At 47.3% G+C, this 27,251-nt stretch overlaps 1 long non-coding RNA gene across 2 annotated transcripts in view; it reads right to left on the bottom strand.

The window, feature by feature from the left end:
- Positions 1–26,835, bottom strand: part of LOC138399720 (uncharacterized) — a 92,960-nt gene extending 66,125 nt beyond the window's left edge. The window contains exons 1-2 of one of the 2 annotated variants that reach the window (XR_011236181.1): positions 20,243–21,175; positions 19,235–19,312 (exon numbers count right to left, since the gene is read on the bottom strand). This is a non-coding gene — a long non-coding RNA (uncharacterized lncRNA). Of the gene's footprint in view, positions 1–19,234; positions 19,313–20,242; positions 21,176–26,653 lie in introns of those variants that run through there. The other variant, XR_011236183.1, reaches the window with a different exon arrangement.
- Between the last annotated feature and the right edge of the window lie 416 nt (positions 26,836–27,251).

Raw genomic sequence — 27,251 nt, 5'->3', positions numbered from 1 at the left:
GCGATTTACCATGCACATTATTAATGAGCTTCAGCCTAAAGTTATTCTGGCTGCATGTGGAGCTCAGAGGACTTGGGAGCACAACTTGGCAGGCGAGATAGGCTTTAAAATGCAGCACTTCTCCGGCTTGTTTAAAAAAAAAAAAAGATCATAATATCAAAGAGGAAATCAGTGTTGGGAGTGGGGGCAGTAGAAAACAAGGGTTGGGAAGAGTAAAATGAGGTAATGAAAATCGAAAAGAAATATATGTATGTACATATACACACACACACACACACACACACACACGAGATGCGTGGGTGTGTATTATGTATTTAATATATGCAGCACTGTTTCTGTCCTGCTCTGTTCCTCCCAGCCTTGAGGCCACTCTCTTGCCAGGAAGGCTCCCCCATTCTTCTGTCTGGTCAACCATTGCAGGTCCTTCGGGACTACCCAAGTTATCTCCAAAATTCTCCCTTGAATTTCCCAGATCTCAGAGCACTTTCCCTCCTAGACTTTTCTTCCTAGTAGCCATTTGGCACTTCATTCATTTAATTATTCATCAAAAAAGATATGGACGTCTTGCTGTGCAAGTAATTGTGGCAGACGCTAATCCCGGGTCTTAGATAAGTCAGCTTTCCCTGTGGGTATCTTGTCTCTTTCAAGCTGCTGAGTCCCCAAGAGTAGGAAGCACAGCGGGTTCCTGGCCAAGCTGCTCAAGGTCGGGCACGATGCTGGGCTTGCGTCTGCCCCTCAGTGATGCCTGCCGGTGACCAAAGTGGCCTTGCTTGCTCTTCCCTATGGCCCCTGACAGGACGCTGTCAACAGCATCATTGCCCATCTTCCCAGAGGGCAGCTGGGAGCAGAGTACGGGTCCCTGAAGAGAAAGTTTCTCTGATGCTAATACAACTTTTGCTAGTGTAAGTATCGAACCTCTGAAGGGCTGAAGCCCCAGACATTATCCTGTCCCCCTAGGCCTCCTGTCTGGGGATTCTGCCTCAAAAGAATCAGGCCAGACACAGAGATGGCGATGCGGGCTGGGGAGGGGCCACAGATGGCTACAGACAGGCTGGCTGCTTCCAGAGACAGACAGACATTTATTCAATGCACAAGTAAGGACCACAAAAGAGCTTGATGAATGAGGAGCTTTGTGAGAAGATAAGACAGGGCAGAGATTAAGACCTGGGCCCTTCCCTGTCCTGCCCTGCCCTCTGGGAAAAAAAGACACCAAAGGTAGAACATTAGAATAGCCTGACCTACATAGACTTAACAGAGCTATCTCATCCCAAATCCAGGGAAGAGCTCTGGGAGGAGGCACCACCCAGTCCATCTGAAGGAGTCTGGTCATGTATTTCCCTGTGTCAGTCCAGCTCCCTTCATATGTAGAAGCTCTTTTTGACCTAAGCTCCTTCCCAATGTGAGGCACTGTTCGCACATCGGATGCCTACTATGCTTCTCTGAGCATAGGTACAACTGGTCCTCAAGAGAAAGGAATGTAAGGGAAGCCCCGAGGTGGGACTTCCCTGATCATAGACACAAAAAGAGGGGATGCAAGTTGAGTATCCCTCTCCGAAATACTTGGGACTAGAAGTGTCTTGGATTTTGGATTTTTTTTTTCAGGTTTTGGAATATTTGCATTGTATATACTTACTAGTTGAGGATCCCAAATTTGAAAATCTAAAATCCAAAATGCTCCAGTGAGCATTTCCTTTGAATTTCATGCATGTGCTCAAAAAGTTTTGGATTTTGGAGTATTCTGGATTTTGGATTTTTGGATTATGGATGCTCAACCTGTACCCTAGCGATTGTGATACTTTATTTACTTAAAAAAAGAATAAAAATTACATTAGTATGTATAAAATCAATTTTCCCTGATCCAAACATTTTTCAGAAGTTTCTGTGATGAATTAATTACTCTTTAAGCTGCAACGAGAGACAGAATGAGTCAGCCAGATTTGGCCTGGCATTTAGAGATGTTGACCCAGGCTCACCAGGTGCTCAAAGACCAGAAGCTGCTCTCAAGCCAAGGCAATATACTGTTGGCAACTTCTCCACAAAGAAGTGAAGCACGACGTCCGGATACAGCCTGAATTTTTCCCCATCCCAAGGGCCAGGCCAGGTTGTGAGATTTGAAATGGTAAAAATTACTTTGATGCAAGCTCCCTGTTATATCCCGAGCTCTGTATACTCATTTCTCCACTGCAGGAGGGAGGGAGGCAGCCAGACATGTTGTTCCTATCGCAACATGTGACAAAACAACAATTTCCTGGCCAAGGGAGCGATCGCTGGGAGACCTTGGACCTTGGCCTTCATTCCTTCCTAGATCACTTCAGGGAGCTGTGAGGGAAGCTTTTTCCACTGGCAGACACCCTACTCCAAACCCCAAGAGGAGTTACTTTCTCCAAGAGGGAACTTTGGCAAACACATCACTGTATCAGTCAGTGCATCAAAATGAGAGATGACCCAGGGTACATCTGTTTTGAAAGATCTCCTAGTTACATTTGACAAACATCAACAACTCTAAACTTTTCCCTGCATGAGGCTAAAGTGTAGATTTCTGAATCCAGCAATAACCACTAATCTCCCTTTTCTTTTATGAAAATCTTGATGTGTGCCCAGGACTGTGCTGGGACATAGAAAGGGTGACCGTTCCCTTCCCACTGTGGCCCTGAATGAAGAGATAGCACAATGGCTCATCTCAGTACATGCATGGATCTGTCAGCTTGTCCTCTTCTTTTCTAGAAAGGTTGTAGTCAGGGTTAAATAACAAGTGATTACCAAGTGCCTTTCTCTTTGAAATGAGAATTAATATTAATGAAATTATATGCTGAAGGCTTCAGTGCTCTGCTGAAATGGATTAACATTTAAACTCTATCATTTAACAAAAGTAAAACTATCCTGCAATGCTACAACGGTATGTCAGAAGGCAGAAATGAACAAAGGACTCTATTGGGTACGATTTTTGCAAGACTATTCTAAGCATTAGGGACAGGAAAAAATACAACTCTCCCAGTTGAAAATGTTTATTCCCATAAAAGCTAAAAGTTGGTTTATTTTTATGAAATACTACAGATATGTTCTTAAAGTCACTAAATTCCTCAGCTACCTCACCCCAAATCATTGCTTTATGGAGCTTTTAAGGCCTTGAAAATATAGCACTGTAGCTAAAATAGGGCCATTCCCCAAGCAACAGGACTGTAAACAGGATGGTGGAGAAAGAAAGGACCCCTCAGAATAGTGGAAAGCTGCTGTCCATTTCTTGAGACCCAAATGGTGTGATCTGGGGACAACTGGGCAGCACAAGACCCCCCTCCACTCAAAAACACCTTTGCCTCCACTATTTAAGCCCCATATTCAGAACATCCTTTTCAATCTCTGTCAACTTATTGTCAAAACAAATGGGCTCTTCGAACTATAGAACTCTAAGACTAGGAGGGACCTCGGTGGCCATCCAAGTCAACCCGGCCATGCCACAGCTGCAAAAATGCAGGCCTGGAGACTCAGCCAATGCCGTGCACCCACTCATTAATAGAATTGGGACCCCAGCTAAAAGGCCTCTGGATTCCAAGCTTGATGCCTTGTCCATTACCCAATGTGATGAGTTGAATTGTGTCCTTTTTTAAAAAAAAGATATGTTGGAGTCCTAACCCCTAGGATGTGACCTTATTTGGAGACGGGGTTTTTTACACAGGTCATTGGGTTAAAATGAGGTCATTAGGGTGGGCTCTAATCCAGTATGACTGATGTCCTTATGAAAAGGGGAATTTTGGAGACAGAAACAGATGCACATAAAGAGAAGATGATGTGAAAAGACAGCCAGAAAACAGCCATCTACAGCCAAAGAGAAAGGCCTTGAACCAATCCTCTCTCACAGCTCTCAGGAGGAGCCAACCTGGCTGAGACCATAAGTTCCTGTTGTTTAAGCCTCCCAGCTGTGGTACTCTGTAATGGCAGCCTTAGCAAACTCATACACAAAGCATCAACTGTCTGGAGTGGAATATGTGTCTGTGTGAAGACATGTGGGCTTTATTCTACATTTCAGATGTCTATAAACTTTGACTTCTTTAAAAATGAAAGAACCAAATTTCCCTAAAAGTATCTTTTACAAATGCTCGCATTTAAAAGACACAACTTTGGTCTAAACCCAAGGTTAGGCCAACAACCTAGTAGAAGTAGATACTATTATTAACTCCATTTTAGAGATGAAAACACTTAGGTTGCAAAAACTGCCAAGGGACAACCAATTAATAAGTGGCAAAGTTGATTTCAAACCTAACTCTGTTTGGTTGTAGTAGAGCACAAGCTCACAAGTAGTACACTGTGCAAGAAGTCATGAGCTGCCCATCACTAGCAATGTTCAAGCAGAAGTTGGAGAACCACAGTGAGAGTGACTTTCTGCAGAATTGTTTCCCTTGAAAAAGTGGCGTGACTTCTAAGGACCTTCCACTTGGAGCTTCCCTGAGTTTGCAATCCTGTAATTACTGCTGGTTTGAATAGTCAAGGGAAATACCAAAGAGGAAATAAGATTGGAATGAGAGTGAGTGTAGGCAGAAAGGAAATTAATCATGGGGGTGGAAGATTTCAGTAGACAGGAGGAATAGCAAGGAAGGTGTTAATAATTCTGAGCTCAGGCTTTCCTAGTTACAAGATGCCCAAAGCCCCAGTTCCTCCCATCTTTGTGCTTAGTCTCGAATCATCTAAGCAGTTGAGCCGCCATCCTTTGTGTGGCCTCATTAGATTGCAATGAACCCTTTCAACTTCCAAAAGTCACATGCTATTAAGGATGGATGTAGGGCCAATGCTCTGAGCTCTTAATTTAGTATTTTCTCCAGCCACAAGTTAAACACAGACACACACATAATGCTTCCACTATGCTATGAGTTAAATTCTGCTGCTGTCTGAGTGCCCACGTATCTTATATTATTCTTAATGTGAGCCACTAACACATGCAGTGGAAAGAGGGTAGGTGTGGAGCCCTCAGTTCCCAAAGCAGCTCCCAAATTTATGCGGAGTCAGAATCACAGCAATGTGAAGGGCGGCTTTCTGTCTCTGCCACAGTTCAGGCAGCAGGTGGGTGTTTCTGATGAGGCAGCTGCAGAACAGGAAACTTGCTCATTTTCAAGCTAAGTTTTTATTTTCCCTGGGTGCAACAAGTTGCTTTGCAGAAAATCTACTCAGTGCGTGACATTTTCTCAGCAGGCTTTAGAATAGGAAAGGCAGAATCCCAAAAGGGTGTCTAGGTAGGAAGGAGAAAGGAGTTACTCAGAAAGCTGGCGCTGGATCCCTCGAGAGGCTCTGTGAGGTGGCTGCTTAGGGGACAGGACAGGGGTGCATCTGGGCACTTGGCATCAGCTGGGGCAGGAGGGGATAGAGGAGAGGCTCAAATTCCGCATGTGGGGGAATACAGGTGCTCACCAGGGCCCACGGGAGGAGCATGGGAAGGGAGGCTCAGGCTTCATAGCCATGCCCCAAGGGCACCCTCCCACTTTCTAAAATATGCTGTAAGCAAACCTTAAATTCATCACCCTTCATCAGTTTCTGAGACACATCTGTTCATGTCTGCCAAAGAAAATGGGAATCTCTAGGAGAGAAAACAAACCAAAGCCACACTGGAAATGTTGGTGATCGGTGCATTCTCGTCCTCCCTGTGCCTCCCGCCTAGGTGCCAGCAAGTGCCCGGCTCTGCCCTGACACGGGTCCACCTCTGAGCAGGGGACAGAGCCTTCCCTCTCTCTGGCAGCCGGGCAGCTCAGAGCTCTTCTTTAGCGCTTACTTGAGAAAGCCATTTTCATCCGAGATTTGGTACAGTTTTTACCACCCCCTCCACCTATTAATGACATTAGATCATTAATTGATTTTTAATGATCATTAATCATTAAAAAATGATTTCATTGGGACCACATCTCCTATTGTAACCTGACTCCAATCCTCTTTAGAAATAAGCTGGTTATAAATAATAAAGCAAAAATTGCTTAAGATAAAACAGAAGGAGGGACACAGACTTGGGGGAAGAACCCCCACCCCGCCAGCCGCCCAGCGACACATACAGGACTTTGGAGCCAGAAGAGAACGTGGAGTTTGATGTCTCATTTTTCAGATGGGAACACGAAGGTCCAGAAAGAATGGGACTCGCCCAAGGCCACACCACAAGTCAGTGGACAAACGGACTGAAATTGTGGGTACCTGACCCCAACACCACGTTCTTCTGTCACCACCACTGTAGCAGGATGCCATGTGACACGTGGGGCTCCAGCCACCTCTCCGGTTCTGTTACAGCTCCTCGTCCTGTATCCAGAAAAATGAGAAAAAGCACTCCTTTTCCCCCTTTTCTTCTGTCTACTGTTCCTGAAGCCCTCACTCACATCACAGTGGAGTTCACTTCGCTTTTCAGGATTAATATTTAGGGAAGGGGAGCGACGTCACCAGGCATTGCCGGAGGTGTACCTGTCACAAACAAACTGACTCAGCACTTTCCACAGAACCGTGCAGGGTGTAATCAAGCATCAACAGGACATCCCAATGCCCTGCAGCCATGTGCACAATACACTGTTTATCCCCAAAGTCCCGAATAGCTCATGTCAAGTTTCTTTCCTCCTACTCTGCCAGCAACACTTTGAGAGAAGCACAGATTCCTCTTGAGAATTTGTTGTTCTGCTTGTCCTTGACTTGAAGTGACAATTCCTTGAGTGAAGAGCCCGAGGCTGCTGGGAAAATGAGACAGAGAGAATACGCACCTGATGACAAGGAAAGGGTCCAGTGAACTCTCAATGAACCGGTGAACCGGGGCATGTCCCTGCCTGGCACCCTTCAAGGCCTCCTGCCCCCACACGCTCACAAGATCAAGTTCAAGCACCTGACCTTGTCCACAAGGCCTTTCCTGGCCTGCCCCTGCCTACTTTTGCAGCCGGAGCTGGCTGCTGCCTGCCCTTTGCTGGGCATTCCAGCAACAAACTGCCTACAGTTTCCTGAACACACCAAGCCTGTTCTGCCCCTGGACCCCTGCCATGGAGGCCTCCTCTGCCTGTCTGTCACCCTGAAGACTTCTCTCCCTTTTATCCACACTGGGGCTTGGTAGGACCACTTCCTATTGCTCACGTGGCTTGACTTTTTTCTTCTTGCTATATATTATTCCAACTATTAGAAATATCCACTTCATTCTGGGACTCTTTAGCTTTCCTTCAAAGTCCAGGGGTCCCAGAAAGTAGTCAAAGTGTTGACTTTTCTCCGTGGGTCACAAACTCCAGGGCAGCCTCCTGCCTCAGCACCCGGTCCTCCATCATCTGAGGGGGTGCTCCCAGGTGGGGAGAGATTTAAAGTCCTACTTCAGCATCAGGCTTCAGCCTCTGGTCCTATTTTCATACAACCACAAAGGCCACCTTTATTTCTCTGTTTCTGGGAAAATATTTCGTGACCATCATTGTGTACTTCTCTCTTCTCCACCCTAGAAAGTTTAGAGCTTCCTCAAGTCCCAAGGGTCAGCTGGTCATGGAAACCGAGGTGTGGATTAAGGGCAGAACTCAAGAGAGCTGACAGTTTCTCCAAGGGTTGCCGATGAGGAAATGTGAGTGGGCAGGATATGACCCAGTTTCCATGGACTGAGTCCAAATCTAAGAGTCTCACTTTGTTGATAAGATCTTAAACTGAATCATCTGAAAAGTATTTAAAAATTGTTTGGTGTAACTCTTTGTATGGTTGTAGAATCCTAAGCTGCTGGGACTTGTGCAAGATCTTTAATCCACCCACCTTTTTCAGATCGAGTGACCAAGGCCAAGAGAGGCAAATTGACTGAATCAAGTTTCCTCACGAGGGCCAGACTCTCTGTTCCTCAGCCCCGCCCGCTGCCTCCTGATCCAGGGACCTGGCCTCTGTTCACACGGCTCCAAATTACACACCAGGAAGGAATCTCTGCGCTTGCCACGAGGTCTGAGAACAGCTGCACATCTCCCCAGCGGGGGTGCTACAACGAACACAGCGAGAAAGGCTGCGTGACAGCAGCAATAGCAAAATCTTCTCCCCTCTCTCCCCAAGCCACTGAGTGATTACACATGGGTGTCACGTTGTCTGAAGGCTCTTGTCCCCATTCTCTCTTTATTCTCTGACCCAGCACCTTGAGCAAGACAAAGATGAGAGGGATCTAGGGACACACCTTCTAGGCAGATTTTTCCACCTAATGGAACATTTCTTGTAGCCAGAATCTTTTGCAGGATTAAAAGCCCACCATGGACAGCAGTCAGGGGCTTTCATAGTTCAGCACAAGTTCCAGATTATGTAGCTCATTTGTAGCTACCCCCAAGCCTTAAGTTCTTAAGCATCAATATCTATCCCCAGAGACCCAGAATTTACGATTCTGTAATTCAGAAACAACAGGAACATGCAAGACCTCTGAGATAGACCAGAGCTTCCAGGCTCAGATTCATTGTCCCCCCAAAGAGGTCTTAACTAAGGAGAACCGTAGAGGAGACTCTTACATGAGGAGTTTGATAAGTGAATCTGCCCTTACTGAGAAAAAGGCAGTTCATTCTTAGGAGGCACCATGATTGAGCCTTTAGGAGTCCCCAGACACCTATAGTGCAATCTACATGTTCAAGGTACCAGGGAAGACAAAGGTGACTTACTAAATCTAACAGCATTTGGCCAGAAGTAGCTGTGGGTCCAGCAGCAGTAATGTCTAACATTTTGGGTACCAGTGCTCTGTGTGGGATATCTCATTTTATCCCCAAAATAATTTTATGAAGTCATACAATGGTGGTAGGCAGGGTAATATCCTCATCCAGGAAAAGATGTCCACAGCTTAATCCCTGAAACCTGTGAACATGTTTCCTTATACGGCAAAAGGGACTTTGCAGCTGTGATTATGTTAAATATTATGTTATGTTAAGACGAGTGCTTATCATGGATTAAAGGGGGAAGCAACATGCTGATGAGGGTCTTTATTGTGGGGAGGTGGGAATGAGTCAGAGGAGGAGATGGGTTGACAGAAGCAGAGGTCGGAGTGACACAGCTGCTGGCTTGAAGATGGAAGGCACCATGAACCACGAAATGCAGGCAGCCTCTAGAAGCTGGAAAAGGTGAGGAAACAACTTCTGCCCTAGAGCCCCCAGGAGGGCAGCCCTGCCACTCTGCATTCTAGCCCAGTGACTTCTGACCTCCAGAACTGTAAGTAATAAATCCGTGTTCTTTTAAGCACCAAGTTTGTGGTACTTTGTTATAGCAGCGATAAGGAAAGGTAACAGAACTATCATTATCTCCTTTTCACAAATGAAGAAACTAAGGTGCAAATAGGTGAAATATAATAACTTATCCCAAGTGATATACCTGGAGATGGCAGTTTTAGGACCTGAACCCACATAGCTCCACTCCAGAGCTGGATTCTTACTGACTACACTGCTAACTGCTGATTGAATCAGCAAATTAATAAAGGAACAAATAATGAAGACGATGCTGTCTTAGAGGTTGTGGAACTCAGAGTTGAGCTAAAAGATGGTGTATAAACAATGGTGAAAATCCCACAAGGTATATAACACGGGCAGAAAATACAGTCATTTCCTCTGCAGAAGCATCAATGTGAAATAAAACGATCCAGGTTTTCTGCTGGGAATGCAAAGTTGTACAGCCGCTGTGGAAAACATTTTGGTTGTTTCTAAAATGCTAAACATAAAGTTACCAAGTGATCCAGCAATTCTGTTCCTAGGTACAAACCCACCAGAATTGGAAAAAAAAAAAAAAGGTACAGAAACAAATAGTTGTACACAAATGTTCTTGGCAGCATTATTTGCAATCGCCAAAAGGCAGAAACGGTGCAAATATCCCTCAACAGATGAATGGATAAACAAATTGTGGTATGTCCATACAATGGATTATTATTCAACCATGTAAAGGAATGAAGTGCAGTACTAATACATGCAACAACATGGATGAACCTCGAGAACATTTCCCTAAGTGCAAGAAGCCAGGCACAGAAACACACATATTGTATGACTCTACTTATATGAAATATTTGTGTAGGTAAATCTACAGAGACAGACACAGATTTTTTGTTGCCAGGGGCTGGGGAATTGGGGAGTAAAGAGTGGGGAGCAACTGCTTAATAGGCTTTTATTTGGGGGGCTGATAAAAATATTTTTTAATTAGATGAAGGTCGTGGTTACCCAACACTGTGAATGTTCTAAATGTCACTGAATTGTTCACTTTAAAATAGTTAATTTTACATTATGTGAATTTTGTTTCAATTTAAAAAGTAAAATAAAAGAATATTGCCCCCAAAAATTATCAAGGAGGGCTTCTTAGAAGATGTACAACGTTATCTGGGCCTTGGAAGATGGCTGGGATTAGGCACGCTAGAAGGAAATGGGATGGTGAGCAAAAAGTAGAAAATAATTTTCCTTTAACCCCATAAATAGATAGTCTTGGGTATCTGCAAGTTCCTGCATAGCCTGCCCCAAGCTCACCTCCCTTTACCTCCTTCAAAATCTCAACCCAGTGCTCAGTAACTCTGCAGGAATTAGCAGGGGCACGCCACACATTTGCACTTGGGTTTATATAAATTGCGTGAAAAAGAATACTTACTGGAGAGCAAAGTACCAATATCAGAAAAACTGGGGCAAGTTCCAAATGACTCAGAAAGCCCCACAGCACCCCAAATGAGTTGAGAGCTTGCAGGTAGATCTGGGTACCTGTGCATCAGGCATCAACTCAGTTCTGGAGGCCCCCACAGCTCTGTCAGCCTGCCCACCAGGACCTGCCTGGCCCTTTGCCACACCCCCCAGCAAGGTCATAGGTCAGGCATCCCAGCACAGCTGCAGGGGCCTGGGGAAGGCTATCCCTGATGAGAACATAGAGTTGCTAAACTTTTCTCTGGGTCACCATGCACACAGCCTCAGGGGCAAAGGAAATGTGAGTGGCCTCTCTAAAGGCGAACGGTTCCTATCTGGAACTAGGCTGATTCACCTTTCTTCGGTGGGCAGAAGCAGGGAGAGGCCCCAGGGGTAAGCGAGGCTCGCTTTCACTGCCACCTGCAGGGAAGGATCTGAGGGGCTGCTCTGAGGAACCCTGAGAACAATTCATGTCCTGACCCAGTTTTCTGACTCTGAGCTCCTAGTCACTTCTGAGGGCGCTTCCCCAGGCTGCCTGCAGTCACACCAGGGTCCTCTGGCTCCTTCCCACAAGCCCGAGCCATCAATCACAGAGGGATGGAAAGCTGGAGCCAGGGTGGAGTGTCATGAGACAGGCTCTGTTCTCTTCACAAATTGCTCTCAGTCCTGCGGAGAGAAGTACCTCTAAATGTGAAGGGTTATTGCCAGGAGGAGGAATGTATGTGACTGATAGCTTTGCCTGAAACCTACCAAGGTTGGGGACAAAGCCACTGCCCCTGCCTGAGTCCCTCATGTCTTAGGCAGAAACAAGGATACTGACAATGCAGTTCATCCCTTCTCCAAGGAAATGCATCACCTATCCAAGCCCAGAAGTCTCTTCTCTGAACTCCTATCGCCTTACCTGCCTGTGCACAAGGGCTGGTATGTCCCAAAGAGCCTTATTACCTTTCCCCAGGTGTGCCTTTCATCTAGCACCAGCCTGCCAATTCATCCGGGGTGTAGGGCTTTGTCTGATTCATTGTGGAATCTCTCATTGAACCTGTCACGGTGCCTGCACACCTATATGCTGGCCGGACAAATGTTGTGCATTTATATTCTAGCTCCTGTGTCACCAACACTGCAGACTTTTATGACCTCAGATTTATGTTGACATGTATTAAAATTGTTAACATTTATTGCATGTCTATTGTGTGCTAAGCGAGGTGCTGGGTGTTTTATGTACACTTTCTCCAAACCTTATAACTACCCTGCAAAGCAAGTCTTCTACTCTCAGGGGACAGTTAAGGACCATGCCATCTCCACATCCTCATTTTCTCTCCAAGCCACACCAACTTGTCCCCACCCTCCTACCACTCCACCAAAATTGCTTTTGCTGCTCTTCCTACAACCTGCATGACATATCTGACCCTGCCGAGGCCCCGTCCATCTTGAGAGAGTCTTCTCTTCATTTTTTTTACGCCACACTCCTGGTTTTCCTCCTCCTTCCTGATTCCTCTGGCCACTCTGTTTCCAGCCCCACAGGGATTAAGGGGAAAAGCTCTAGAGCTAGATCACTGGGTTCATATCCTGAGCTCCTCCCTCCACTTACTGTGACCTGAGCAAAATATTTAATCTGTCATGACTCAGTTTACTTCATGTGGTTGTTGCAAAAATAAAGAAATAAATACATGAAGCACAATTAGAACAACACCTAGCACATAGTAATTCCTTGTGTTGTCATCATTACTACAATAATCCATTATTATACCACCTCTAAATGGTGAAGTTCCACAGAACCATTCCGGTTCTTTTCTCATCTCACTCTCGCCTAAGGCAACCTCATCCATCTCCATGGCATTCAATGTCGTCTACACGTTGGCATCTCCAAATTCATATCTCCCACCCAGATCTCATTTAAGCTCCAGACTCATTTATCCAATCCCCTGCTTGACACATCCATTTGGGCGTCTCACTGGCATCTCAATTGACGTGTCTAAAACAGAACACTCCCTTCCCCTCGCCCTCCTCAGCCTTCTTTATCACACACAATGGCGCCATCATCCACTGGTGACATAAATAAGAAGCCATGGGATCATCCTTGACACATCTCTTTCTCTGACCGCCCATATCGAATCCATTACCACGAGTTTCCCATTTCTCCTCCAAGATCACTCCTAACTGTCCTCTTTTCTACATGTCACCCTAGTCCAGATTGCAGGTGTCCCTGTTTCATCTCTACCAACCCTACCTTCCTTTCCTCACATATGACAATGAAGAGGTGGCTGTTCTGCTGTTATAAGTCAAATCATGAAGTTAACCTCTGCAATTGCTTCCCGATGTTCATAAGAGGGAATCGAATTCCTCACTGGCCTCCAAGGCTCTTCAATATCAAGCTCCTGGACTACTGCAGCCTTATCTTGCCACTTTCTTCCCTGCTGGCTCCACTCCTACCTGCCCTTCCCTCCTGTCTCAGCTTCCGCAGCCTGCTCTCTTAACCCTTTCTGTGCCCTGGACCACTTTGGCAGCCTAGTGTAGCCTATGGAACCCTGCTCGAATGATTTTTTTAATGCATAAAATAAAATGCATAGAATTACAAAGGAAATCAATTATATCAAAATGCATCTGCTCTGTGATGTACCACTCTGGTACAAGATTTTGATAATAGGGGAAGATGTGCATCGACGGGGACAGGAGGTGTATGACAAATCTCTGTATCAGCTGCTCAATTTTGTCATGGACCTAAAACTGCTCTAAAAAAATAAAGTCTATTAAAAAATACATGTAGGAATAATATATGTGCTTCTTTACCGACATATTTACTAATTAGATGCAGCAGTGGATCTAGTAACTATCATGATTTCAATGAATGTCATATGAAAATACTTGTGATTTCTATTGGTGACAAGGTCACAGCCACTGTTAACACTACTGTGAAATGAAGTTGAATGCCCCTGCAGTTAAAAGCCTTGTTTGTACAAAGAAAACTCTCTCCCTCCATTCTTCCCCTGAGTAGCTCTTGCTCATCCTCCAGCCCCAAATGGCCTTCCCCCAAACTAAGAGAAGATCCTCTTCTTCTGTTACCCTCTTATCACACCTAATTTTGACATCTCAAAATGTGTCTCAAATTTTGATTACACATGCATTTGTTTGCATGATTAGGATCTTTCTCTGTCACTAGATTGAAAGCTCAGTGAAAGCTGGAATGATGCCTACTCTGCTCAGTACCTGAGACACAGACGGAAATGATTCAGTGAATGAGTGAATGAATGAATTTGCCTGTAATTGGGAAGCAGTGGAGCATGGCTATAAGAAACTCATCTGGGCTGGGCACAGTGGCTCATGCCTATAATCCTAGCATTTTAGGAGGCCAAGGCAGGAGGATCACTTAAGATCAGGAGTTCAAGACCAACCTGAGCAACAGCAAGAGCCCATCTCTACAAAAAATAGAAAAATTACCTGGGCATGGTGGCACACACCTGTAGTCCCAGGCACTCGGGAGGCTAAGGCAGGAGGATTGCTTCAGTCCAGGAGTTTTAGGTTGCAGTGAACTATGTTCATGCCACAGCCCTCATGACCAGACAACAAAGTGGGATCCTGTCTCAAAAAAAAAAAAAAAGGTTCTAACTCCAAAGGTTTAGTTCTTTCACTGTGTCATGTTGAATGAAACATGTTAAGAGAAGATTTTTTCTTCATACCTTCTTGTACCATCTTCCACTCATCTCTCTACTTACCATAAAAGTTGTCTATGTAATTTTATTTAATGTGGCCTTCAGAAAGGCTACCTTTATAAAACATGTTTATGTTTCTAATGGTGGCCTTTGCTGAAAATTTATAGTGAAAAATGGAGTTCACATTTTCAAGTTACTTTGGTTTTGGGAAATTTTAAGTGATTTTAGATCTATTCAGGGTCTAAGAAATAGAAAGACAATGATGATGATGATGATGACAATCATTTATTGAGTGTTCTAAGCACTTTTCGTCTATTAGCTCATTTAATCTCGACTGTGAAGTATCCCCACTTCACAGTTTAGGAAAATGAAGCCCAGAGAAATGATGATCCCAAGCAGAAAGCTACATCCAGTTCCTCCTCCACCACCACCACATACATTTATTTTAAAATTTTCTTCACCTACCCCAAGAGCCTGGGATTTGATACCAATTTGATAACTAATAATTCTTTATACAAATAGATTCTTCAAGGAGTAACATTTTAATTAATTCCTGTCAACTAATACACGACCCAGGATCTGTTGATCATCAAAGCAGGCAGTCTTCCCTCTTAGCACTCAAAAATCAGTGGTATGAGTTCAAAGTTCAAGACTCAAAACCCTTCCTAGCAAACAAGGGTCATCACATTAAGTTGCCCAGAGCAACAGACCTGGGAGTGAAGAGGCAAGGAGGGGAAGGATAATAGATGCCTTGGAAAACATTTCTGGTTTGGGTTAGGTTTAAGGCTAGGTCAAAATTAGAATTTGCATTGACATTGGCAAAACTTAGTTGTCCTTAATGTCAGGGTCAAGGTAAGGGTTAAGATTAGGCTATAGGTTAGGATAAGGGTCTGATTTAGAATGAAGCTTAGTGTCTAAGTTCTAATTGAGGGCTGGGCTTCTAGATAGATCTTAAGGTTAAATTACGTATTATAAGCTGTTGAGATCTGGTTTGGGGTCAGTATTTAGAGTTTAGAACTATAGTCAGAGTCCAAGTCAGCATTAGGAAAACAGTTTGGAGATTCAATCAAAAGTAGCATTTAGGTCTGAATTAAGATCTTAGCGAATGGTATACTATAAGATGACTGACAGAGCCCATGGTAAGGAGCTACGGTTAGCCTGTGGCTTGTGGTTTGGTAGAGATAGGAGACAGGTTTGTGTGTGTTGGCGCGATGTAGGTCGGAGTCTGGGAGTGCATCTGGTACAGACGATTCCATCCACCTATGAGCTATCTGTGGACACACCTGCTGCCCAGAGCAGCTCTGCCCTTGGGTCCTTGGTATTGCCGGTGGCTGTGAACAAGGAGCATGCCAGGGTCCCAGACCCTGTCTCACCTTGGGAGTCCTGTGGACCCAGCCCCTCCACTGAGCATAAGAGCCCACTTCCTATGCTCACGTCGGCAGCCCTGAATCCCTCAGAGAAAGTGAGGATGCCCTGTCCCCCAGTGAAATAGCCCATCAGAATGTTAGTAAATAGAGAAAGGCTTGCTTTTTCCACTGATCAAAATGAGAAATTCAAACCCAATGCAGGGAACAGGTCCAGGCCTGGGTGGAATCTGTCAGGAGTTCTCTCCTCTGCGCCCCCAGATACCACCTGTCCTGCACCTCTGCCCCAGCCCCACACAACCCCGAGTGGCCTCATTCTGGCCAATGGGAAATGCTCAGGACAGTGCTGGCTTCAACCCACATGCCACATCTCTCTCTCCTCCAGGGGTGGTGGGCGGGAATTGTCTAGAACAGAGAGCAGGGGGAGTTGGCGAGGAGAGTTCCCAGCAAAGCTGAGGTTGCAGGGATGCTTGCCCTCTGTTCGGAGACCTCAGGTGCGCAGAGGGCCTTTTCCACCTCCTTCCCAGCAGGATCTGGTTTGCACAGGTACCCACCTTTTTTCATGAACCTCTCCTGAGAACCAAAAACAAATCAGAAAAGGAATCACCCTTTTCCACTGGAAAATCATTATAACTGGTGACATATGTTCCTCACCAAAGCCAGTCCCAAATAAGAGAAAGGGTACAGGGGACCTGGGCTCTAACCTAGAAAATACCACTAACTGTGCCACACTGAAAGATCCATCCACTCCTTAAGGACTCGTGTCAGCACCTGTAAATGGGAATAGCTGAGCTGACTTGACCTCATAGGGGTACCGTGGCAACAACGGAAGGAAACAACCACAGCAAAAGCCAAAGAGCCCAAACAAACACACCTGTTACCCTCTGAGATCTCACCTGTGCAATTTGTAAAGCACCTGGGAAACCGCTGCGTGCAAACAAAGCTTTAGTGCACCCCGGCCCTGCAGGAGCAGCTTTGGAGGGGTGGTCCTCCTCCAGGGGGTTCCTCTGTCTAATTGACTCATGGTCACAAAGTGCTCTCCCCACGTGGCCTGCATTTGTCCTTTCCTAATTTGGGGCCATTTCTCCTTGTTGTTCCTACACTGATGACTAAAATTAATCCCTGGCATTTCCCAACAGCTAAATCATCATAATCAAACTCTGCAGCTGCCAGATCTGCTGACTCAAACCCCCTATGTATTCATATGATATTTGCCGGGTAATTACAGAATAGAGGTAATTATATTCATGACTCCATTACTTTCATAATTCCAGAGACCCAGAAATCACACACACAAAAAATTCTCACAGAACCCAGAGAAGAAATTCCTGCAATAACTACCGTAAACCACCCCTTAATGCTACTTGCCTTTTCACATAATTCTTTCCTCAAAACCTTCCCATTAAACAGTAGCAGTCCCTGAGCTCCTCAATGAAGGAGCAAAGGGAGAGAGATGAGACACGGACCAGGATGGAGTGGCCCATGCTGGGTTAGGACTGAAAAGGCTTTGGGTTACCTAAACCAATGGGCATGAGCTACAGCAACACTAGTTGCTTCAAGAGTTAAGCCCTAAGCTCCCATGGACTCTCAGGGGCTTAACCAGTGGAGATTTCTTTCCTATTTACGTCACAGTCCAATTCATGTGCTCCTCATCATGTACCTGTCACATACCTGATCACTCAGGGACCCAGACTCCTTCCATATTGTGGCTCTGCCCACTCTAAGTTTTCAGTGGTTTTTCCAATCAGCTGACAGGTAAGGAAAGACTTTTTTCACTCTCCTTGACCAGACATGGTGCTCACCAATTTCACTCACATTCCTACTGGCAACAGCTCATGTGAAGGCCCCACCTTTGTGCAAGGACATGGGTGAATGGAGCCCTCGCTGGACAGCCACTTCCTGGAAGCAGTTCTAAATGATGGTAGGGAACACACACCTTTGGTGGCTAGCTGGCCACTTCTGCTGATACTAACAGGGCTTGAGTGAGCATCCCAGGGTATGTGTGAAATGAGGGATGCTGCATGCTGTGTGCCATGCCATGCAAATCAGTGTGGGAAAACAAATACAGTCATCCCTTCCTATCCACAGAGGATTGGCTCCATGACTCCTTCAGATACCAAAATCTGTGGATGCTTAAGTCCTGCAGTTGGCCCTGTGACACACAAAGATTTGGAGGACTAGCTGTATCCTAAAGAGATGACTAAGGAAGTCCACATCTCTGTTAAATTGTCTTCTGTTAATTTAGCATCCACAAAGGATCCCATCACAATGGCATTCAAATCTGATCCTCACGTCACGCCTGGGCAGGGCATTCAGTCTCCCTTCACATCTCTCATCTGCTGTCCAGCCCTTCCTGCACACTGCCAGATGGCGTGACAGTGCTGCCTTCAAACTTCTCCCGTCATAGTCCTCCCTAGAGAGCTGTCAGCTCACCACTGCCCATGTTTTGTGCTGTGTCTGTCCCTCTCTGCAGCTTAGCCTGCCGGGACACACGCAGCAGGGAGGTCTGGTATGTCCAGCAATGGCACATGAGAGATACCAATAAGGACTCTGGCCACTGGTCAGAGAGGCAGGCAAGGCAACCACTGAGCCTGATTAAAGAGGAGAAGGAAGCCAGTGTAAAGGTAACACTCGGGCATCGGGATACAGTCAAGTCTTGCACCTCAAAGGCTGCCCCTGGGGACACTTGTTCCAAGATTGATGGCAGCAAAAGAGACCCAGTAGCAGAGACACTGGGGAGTGTAGTGGGATGACTAGGCCCAGGACTGACACTGCAGCTGCTCATAGATTCATAGAGTCAACCTGGGACTGAGCCTGTGGCTGGGTGACATCAGCAAATGTGTCCCTGAGGAGTTTGGAGCTGTAGGAGGGGAGGTGGGAAGATGAAGTGATGACTAGCAATGAGGCCAAACAAAAGAAAAGCTCACCTAGGGGTCCACATAAAGCACCTGGCCCGGGTCGGAAGGGCCTGTAAGACCAGAGTACGTTGACTATTACCCAACAGACGGGTGCCCCCACCCCATGCAAACATGTGGCATACCCAGGCATTCTTCCTGATTTTTAAAACTCTAACCTAATGGTTATCCTATAGTTTCCATTCTGAATTTTCCACTTCAGCAGTTTTCTTTTTGTTTGTTCCAGAAAAAGAACAGCATTAAGTTTTACTGTGAGTTTTACACTTGAAAACCTCTACAACAAAATATAGCTTTTCCCCAGAACTGCTTTTGTGACTGATCAGGGCAGCCCACGAGTGCAGAAACAAGGGCAGACCCCCAGCCTGGCGACTGCAAGCCCAGGGCGAGCAGCTCCCCCGAGGCCGAGTCCTTTCCATGGGAAAGTGGGGAAGGAAGGTCACAATTTTTAAGGTAAAAATAAGAATTTTCCAATTAGTAAACCATCCTCCAAAGCATGATTTGACCTTGTCAACTTACTTAGCTGGGAAACTCTTGGGATTTCCAAACACTGATAGAAAAACATTCTTGTGTAATATCATAATTTTTTTTCAAAATGCAATATTTAGAAGCATATAATGACAAAGAACAGGAAAAGTTTCTTTTTTTTTTTTTTTTTTTCCATTCCACTTCAAGTAGAAAAGAATGAACCTTCTGCTACCACCACCCCTTTCTGGAGCCTTCTGCTTGTGCCTTACCTATTTCTGCAGAGTTGCAATATGCCCCATCTATCCAGAGCCCAAGTATCCTGTAACCTCAGTCATCCAGAGCACAGCCTAGAAAAGAAAGACCCACGCAGATGGCTGAGCATGCAGGTTAGAGGTCTCCCTGCTAACTTGAGACATTAGAGCCCTCTTGTTTTACCTACATTTTAGTCGCTGGTGAGTTCAGTTCTCAGCCCATGGCATACTAAGGACAGTGCATTGAAATGGGGACAGAGACCACCACAGGTGACAAGAGCTCTGAAAGCCCAGTAGACGGGGCTGGCAATGCCTGAGAGCAAAGAACCCAGGCTTTGCAGGAGGCTGGGAGGCTCCTGGAGGAGGGGTCCCATTGAATGGACTAAGGAGAGCAATCCAGTCTGGCAAAAGTAAAGACCGAGCTGGTATTTACGCTTAGAGGAAAGGCAGAGAAGAGCAAGGACAGAAGGCAACCTGTGGAGGGCAGGCCATGCTGGTACTGGGTGGTTTGAACCAGGGACTGTCTGACAAAACGTGACGAGGTGTGTGCGCGGAACAGGAGTGTGGAAGCCCATGCAGGGTAAATGGGGTAGCAGTGGAGGCTGCAGGTGATGGAGGAGCTTCTGGGAGAGAAGAGACATGAGGCTGCCACAGGGACCAAGGAGCACCCCAGCTTCCGAGTGGGGATGGCACCAAGGCAAGAAGCCACCTGGGGATTGAAGGCTGTCAGGACCGATCATCACATCAACTCAGAATGGAAGAGCTAGAAGGGACCTGAGACATTAAAGCCCACTCCCTGATCTTTAGGCACTGACTCTGAAACCCAGGTGAAACCAGTGGCAATGGCAGTGACAGGTCCATGCTCTGACAACAGGTCAGCGGGACAGGCAGGACTGGCTCCGGGACCACTGCCTCCCCACTCAGGACCTCCCTGCACTAGGCTGCCTCCCACTCCCTCCCCGTCCCCACCCCGGGAGGTGTCCAGCCCTGGCTGGGGTCAGCAGGGTCTCCCGTGCCCACGCTCACCCAGGGAGCTGGCCTCAGCCATTTAGCCTCGACAGAAGCAGGCAGTGGGGCGCCTGCCTGGCTGGGGAGCTGGGATGCTTCGTTAATCATGCTTTCAGAGCACTTTGCGATGCAGAGATGAAAGGCGTCTGAGGAGAGCAAAGTACAGCCATTACAATCTCCATCTTCCTAATTGAGGAAAATGAGGTTATTTCCAAATCCTCTGCGATGCGATGGGAAATGTGCTCGATAGGCCCACACTTGCGGCCTCTCCCGGCTGCAGCAGCTCAGGGCTGGGGCCGCGGAGCCTGTGTGGGAGCAGAGCACCCAGGTTAGAGCTCCGCCACCCGGACGCGGCCCAGCTGCCGCAGCGGCTCCTGATGCCCCAGCCCCGAGAAGGGCAGCCTCGACAGAACATCAAAGTCGGGCGCCTTCACGCGGCATGGAAGTCCTCCTCCTCTGCGCTGAGTAATTGGAACAAAACGACCCAGGTAGTCTCGCTGTAACATCAAAGCTGCATATAATAACCTCACAGATGAATTTAAGAGTGAATACATTCACAGCCACTGCTCAAGTTTCAAGCATGCTGCAATTTTTTTCAGCTTCAGAACCAAGCAAGAAGAAAAAGAAAAATCACCGGCCGTAGCATCCTCTACTGACCGGCTGCATCCCCGCTCCGCTGCGGCGGAAGGTGTGGCTTCGCGGCCTTCGAGGGAGCAGTTGGTCTCACGACGATGACGAGGATGGCAACGACCAGGAATAGGAGTGACAGTCAGGGGAGAAGTCCCAAAGGTAGCATATGTGTCCACACGTGCCCGCCCTGGCCCTCCTGCAGGCTCCGTGAGGCAGAGTGATGCTGACGGCAACGTCTGCCAGGGTTCCACCATCAAGGTCAGGGTGGGGGCTCGGCATCCCCTGGTGCCTCCCAAGAATGGCTCCCTTTGTGTAGGCTGGAAGACTACAGGTGAGCGTATATCTGTGAACAATAGAGCCACCGAAGAGAGGAATCCAGAACTGACTGACAGTTCAGAAGGCCCCTCACTGCTAGGCAGCTAAAGTCCTGGGACCTTCCAGAAGTAAGTCATAGGCTCCCAATTCCAGGAGAGACCTCAGAAATCACAGTCAAGGTGACCCAAGGACAGGACTGTGACATGCCCCATGGCTAGGAAGTGTCTGCGAAATAGCCTCCTTGGAGCACAAATGAAGGCAAAGATTCGGAACCTCTCACTTCTCAGTGCTGCCCCACGTGCTATCGGCTGCCTCACGCCTGCCCAGACATGCGCAGTCAGTTCCACCTCCCCTCCCCTCATAGCCTAACAAATTCCCAGGTCTCCTACCCCTTGTTGATCTTAACTCCCTGGCCCCCAGGCCCAGACATGCCTGCTGCCAGCAGGTACGGTGCTGCCGTTTCCTGCTAGCGCCGCGTTGGAGGGATGCACGCCCAGTGCACGCACTGCTCATTCAGCCCACTTCACAGTCGAGAAAACAAAGGGACCAAGAATGTAACAGCTCTTTTCAGTGAGATGGCATGTGGGTGGTTTGTCATTGCCGTAACAACTGATAAGTGCGTCCTTGCCAAAATCCAAGGGGTCTTTAAATCCATCATCAGCCTCACACCAGCTCTGTGAAGCGGCACTCACCCCAAAACCCTGAAAGCGTGCTGCAGGCTGCACCCCAGTCTGTTCCTAAAACGCATATTCTTCCCCATACACCCTCGTGCCCTAGTGTGGGTTGAATTGTGTCCCCAAAAAAGATGTTGAAGTTCTAACCCCTAGAACCTGTGAATGGGACCTACTTTGGAATAGGGTCTTTTCATATGATCAAGTTAAGAGGAGGTCCTTAGGGTGAGCCCCTAATCCAATAGGATGGACACCCTTATAAAGGGGGACACAGAGGCAGACACTTGCGCAGGGAGAACACCATGAAGATGAAGCTGGAGGTGGTGGGCAGGGTGCGTCTATAAGCCAAGGAAGGCCAAAGACTGCCAGCAAACCTCCAATGCCAGGGGGAAGGTGAGGAACAGTCTCCCTCACAGCCTTAGAAGGAGCCAGCCCTGCTGCCAACACCTTGACCTTGGACTTCTGGCCTCTAGAACTGAGACAATAAGTTTCTGTTGCTTTGTTCTTCAGCCACCCAGTTTGTGGTATTTCCTTAGGGCAGCCCTAGCAGAGTAATATGCCCCTTATACCCACATCAACCTTTTTGTCCTCTTTTCTTATGCAAGGCCTCCGCATTAGACCTCTAGCCTGGGGCGGCAACAGAGGAAAGAGACAGCACCCCTAGCTCACCTCTCTTGTGATACAATGGGTGAGGCTGGGCTGGTTTCAGGGAGCTCGTGTGTGCCCTTTTATTCCAGGTGCTGCTCACGTTCCACACACACGCCCTCCCCCAGCTCGGAGCCAGGGACCAGTGCAACCCAAGGGCCTGGGCCAGTCCTGGCACATCGGGTAGCAGGTGGGAATTCAGGGGGAGGCTCCCCCTGCCACTGTCAGCACCTTCCTCCTGTCTCTGGGGCTCCTGGGCAGGCTCACACTCCTCCACCCCATACCCCACATGTCACCTATGGGTGCCCCTTCTTGTCCCATACCTGCCTCATGAAGGTGCTAAATTGCTCCAGGCTGCCAAGGCCAACCCCCTCCTCCAACAAGGAGCCTTTGCTGTGAGCACTTGATGTTAGGTGACTCTAGAACGCACAGACCTCCTGGTCCCTCTTTGGGGCCCCACAGAGCATTTCCCGATGCTCACCCCTTCCCTGGAAACTTTTACCACTTCCCATCTATTATCACAGAAATTCACTGCTGCTTTTCATCACAAGTGTTCCTGGGTCCTTACACCCAAACCCAGAGGCTATGTGGGAGTCCCCGCCTGACCTCTGTGGCCATCTGTCCCAGATCGGACATCTTCACCCAGCAAAACAGACACCCTGTGGCATCCTGACAGCTCCAAATGAGGCCACAGCTACCAGTTCTTTAGATAAGAAAGCAGTCAGGACAGGTACGGGACAGTCTGCATGGGCAGGAGCGCCAGTCCCTTGTCTTCCCTGGGCTGTGGGCTCTTCTGCTTCGCACCCAGGGTCCCTCTGACACCCTCTGCAGGTCCTCAGGGTCCTCAGGCCCTCAGAGACTGGGAGGAGGCCGGCAAGTTCAAACAATGAGGAAAAAAGAGTCCCCTCGGATGAAAAGTCATCACTGGGGAACAATCAGGTTGAAGAACTTTTACAAAAGCCCCTGCCATGTCATGATTTTGACCTAGACATTCAATTTTAGCACTTTTCATTTTGTTTAAATGCAATTTATTGCAAATAGCATAGCCTTATTGATGTAAACTTTGTGTCACTGTTATTTTTTCTATAAAAGGGTGAGTTTTTAAAAGCTTGTCAATTAAGTATGATTACATCCTATATAAAACAGAGGGTTTTTTTTTCCCCTACTAACACATATCTGATTTTGTAATGTGCTTAACAGAAATTCCTGTATCGCCCCACTTCTCTTCTGTGCAGTGAAGGCTGGAGTTTGATTTACTTTGTGCTCAGTCAGCACCTGGCCCTGCACGTGGGACACCACCACCCACACACACAGGAATGAAATGAAGTAAATGCAGGGCTGGATGATGAAAAACTCCTCCAATAAGTGAAGTATTTGGAGATTTATCAACATCTCTAGGGCACTCTGAGCCTCTCTCTAGGTTACCTCTGAAATGCACAGGATTTAGGAGGGATTAAGAGAAAACTTGAAAATCTCTCAGATGCAAGAAAACAATTAATGACTTGGAAAATAGGACTCCTTAAGTTAGGTTAGGAATGTGGCCATATAACAAGAGACAGGAATACTTTAAGGAGCCTTTGAGTCTAGAATGAAATCATCCACATCTAATCTACCTTTTCACTCTTTCATTAGTAAGCAAAGCAACTGCTTCTCCCCCATCAGCCTCTTTCCCCCTGACTTCTACTCAGTGGCCCCCATCCCCACCTCTGTGCACTTGGTGTTCGTCAGCTCAGAGGCACATGTCTTTGGCAGCTTCTCAGTGGTTCCCTGCCTTAATCGCCATCATAGCACCATAGAGATGGTGGGGAAGGGAATTCAGTGGAGCGTGACCAGGTATCCACCCACCCACCCGCATCTCTGCCTAATACCTCCAATGCACCCTGCTCTATTGTGGGGTGCCTCCTACCTCTTCCCCAGTGCAAATGGGCTTCCTGTACCACTACTTTCTCCCTTCCCCATAACACACACCACGTCCGTCCCTCATGTGATCACCTCTACCAAGAAGACCTGGTCTTCCCCCAGCCATATAACATCCTCATCCTGTAAGTTCTAGCTCAAGCCTCTAACTCTCCATAGATTCAGCTTCTTTTCCACCTCCAGGGAGCAGCCCTCCCTCTAAGCGTCTGCACCAGGTATGCAACAGACTGTTCCCAAAGCACCTGGACTTGCGTAAAAATTTATATTTTCATGTGGACATACTTTATCCTCACAGCCCACATATAGGTTTCCTGGAAGCCAATGTGCCAAGCACATTGGTTAATATTCAATAAATATTTGCTTATGCGAAGGATTGTGGCCAATCAGTCCCTACTGAGTTTGCAAGCAGAGTAGGGGGAATTGAAACAGGATAGCTGTGGATGAAACATAAGAAAGGACAATTTTAATGCATCACTAACTACTATTTGTACTACTTCTGCTTGATCATACCTTCTCAGCACTTTAGCAGATATTCCAACAATCCTGATACATATATGACACAAGTATGCAGATGAGTACTGCAGAAACTCTTTCTGCCTACAGACTAAGCCCTTTGCCAGGTGGTAGGGGTACAGCACAAGTCCAGGTCTCACTCCCACCAGCACATCGTGGTTGGCCTTCACCTGTATACCTGTGAGGCATAAAGCAGGCTCATCTCACCTGCCGTTTCTCAGTCACGCTTCTCTCAGAGTTGCCCTGGGTCTCGGCCCTTCCCGACCTAGAGCGACAGGACCACCACCCATCTCTCTATCCCAGGCTGTCAATCCTGGGTGCCTGAGCCCCCACCCCCAGAGACAGATGCAACGAGTCCAAGTTGGGCTCGGACTTTAGTGTTTTTGAAAAGCCCCCATTTGCTTCTCTCTTGCATCCAGAGAGAAGAACCACTGCACTACACACTCCCACACTGCCACAGCCAGGGCAGGGGAGGGCAGGGGGGAAGGACCACACGTGCCCCTCCCCCACAGCACCCCCCTTTGTTCTACAAAGGCTGAGAGTCTGGACAGACTCTACGAGAGGTTTGTGCGCAACTCCAAACACTGAAAGTGTAGGGGCGGTGACATTTAAATGAGACACAATATGATTGCACAAAAATCCAGGAGAACTAATAAGCTCTTCACAGGAGGTGCTCTCTCGAGCACAGCCCAGTTCCTCTCGTGGCTTCCAGGTGGTGAGGTCCGCTAACGCTTTCTTCTGAAAGAGCCGCTTCAGTTCCTGTCTCCCCACACACTTGACCCCTGGAGGTGGGAGCATTTCACCCAACCCTCCTGCTCAGCAAGGCAGTCCGTGAGACTCTGCTCCTTCCGCAACTGACTCATTCAGTCTGGAATAACCTCATGGTACTTGAGCAGATCAGTCCAGGCTCCCCATGATCACGTCACTTTATGTCCTTCAATGGGACCTAGGAGGGGCTTGGGCCACATCTACAAATACTTTTCCTGACCGCCATGAAAGCCCCCTGCATGTTACTACACAAAACTGCCACAAGGTTTCTCTCCTGCTTCCAGGATACGCATCAGAAATGACTTGCCAAACAAAATCACCTGCCCTTAGGGCCACCTTTTTGCACCCAGAGACCCACAGAACCTTCCCTCCCATTCTCCATAAACAGAATGGGGGAATATATGAGGTTTACTTTTGGCCCCCAGGTATTGAGCGAGTCTCTGGGGGCAGAGAAGGAAGTAGATGTATTTGCACTCCCAGTTATATAGAGGATTAAGAAGCACCCCCAATATGGGCTGCATTATGTCTCCCCTGGATTTGGATGTTGAAGCTCTAAATCCCAGTACCTCAGAATGTGAATGTATTTGGAAATGAGGTCTTTAAGGAGGTGATTAGGGTTAAATGAGGTCATTAAGGGTGTGCCCTAATCCTTAGAAGAATTAGGTGTTCTTACAAGAAGAGGAAATTAGGACACAGACACACCCTTAGGAGGACCACGTAAAACACAGCAATAACATGGCCATCTGCAAGCCAAAGAGGGAGACCTCAGAAGACGTCAACCCTGCAACACCTTGACCTTGGACTTCCAGCCCCCAGAACTGTGAGAAAATCAATTTCTGTTGTTTAAGGCTCCCAGTCTGTGGAAGCCATGACAAACTATTAATACTATAAACCCCTATCTTCAAGGAGGTTGCAGCAAGAGTTCGAGACCCCAGAAAGACTCACCATGAATTAAAGACAAGACTCACACCTGGATCCTGACTCTGGGAGGTTGTGGAGACCTTTCTCCAGAGCTAAGAGCACACAGGTGTGTCTTTCTGTCAGGAACACTTTAGTTGGAGTCTCTCTAGAGGAAAAAAAAGAAAAAGAAAAGAACAACTATGTTTCTAAGAGCCCCAGGTCACTTACATCCCCAGGGGCCTAAGAACGCTAACTCTGTCCCCAAAGGGCCTTCTGGCTTGCTCAGAGGCCCTGGCTGTCCTTGGACCTTGATGTGACCGAGGACTGCGTTTCCCGCCCGCCGGAGCCACCCTCTCACTCCCTCAGCCGGTCGGCCATTCAGGCTGGTATTCAGAAGCTCCCTGTGTGGGGTGTGACATACACGAATGCTCTCAATGGAGCGGCTTTATCCCAGAGCCTGAAACTGTGACAAAGAGGACATCTTCACCTGTGAATTAGCTTGATTTTTCCAGCTGCCGCTGCTGACTTCTCCATCAGCAAGCTCGGCCTCTATACAAACCGCGTCTCTGAGAGCTGGAGCTATACTCTCCAGCTAATAGCAGGGCTGCTTTTTTTCCCCTATGAAATGTCGTCTTTTAGCCGGCAACTTGAAAAATGCCCTTGCAAAG

This window comes from Eulemur rufifrons, chromosome 19 (genome assembly GCF_041146395.1).
Source record: "Eulemur rufifrons isolate Redbay chromosome 19, OSU_ERuf_1, whole genome shotgun sequence".
NCBI classification, from domain to species: Eukaryota; Metazoa; Chordata; class Mammalia; order Primates; family Lemuridae; genus Eulemur; species Eulemur rufifrons.
Note: the sequence above shows the minus strand (reverse complement) of the source record. Positions and strands in the feature narration are given on the sequence as shown.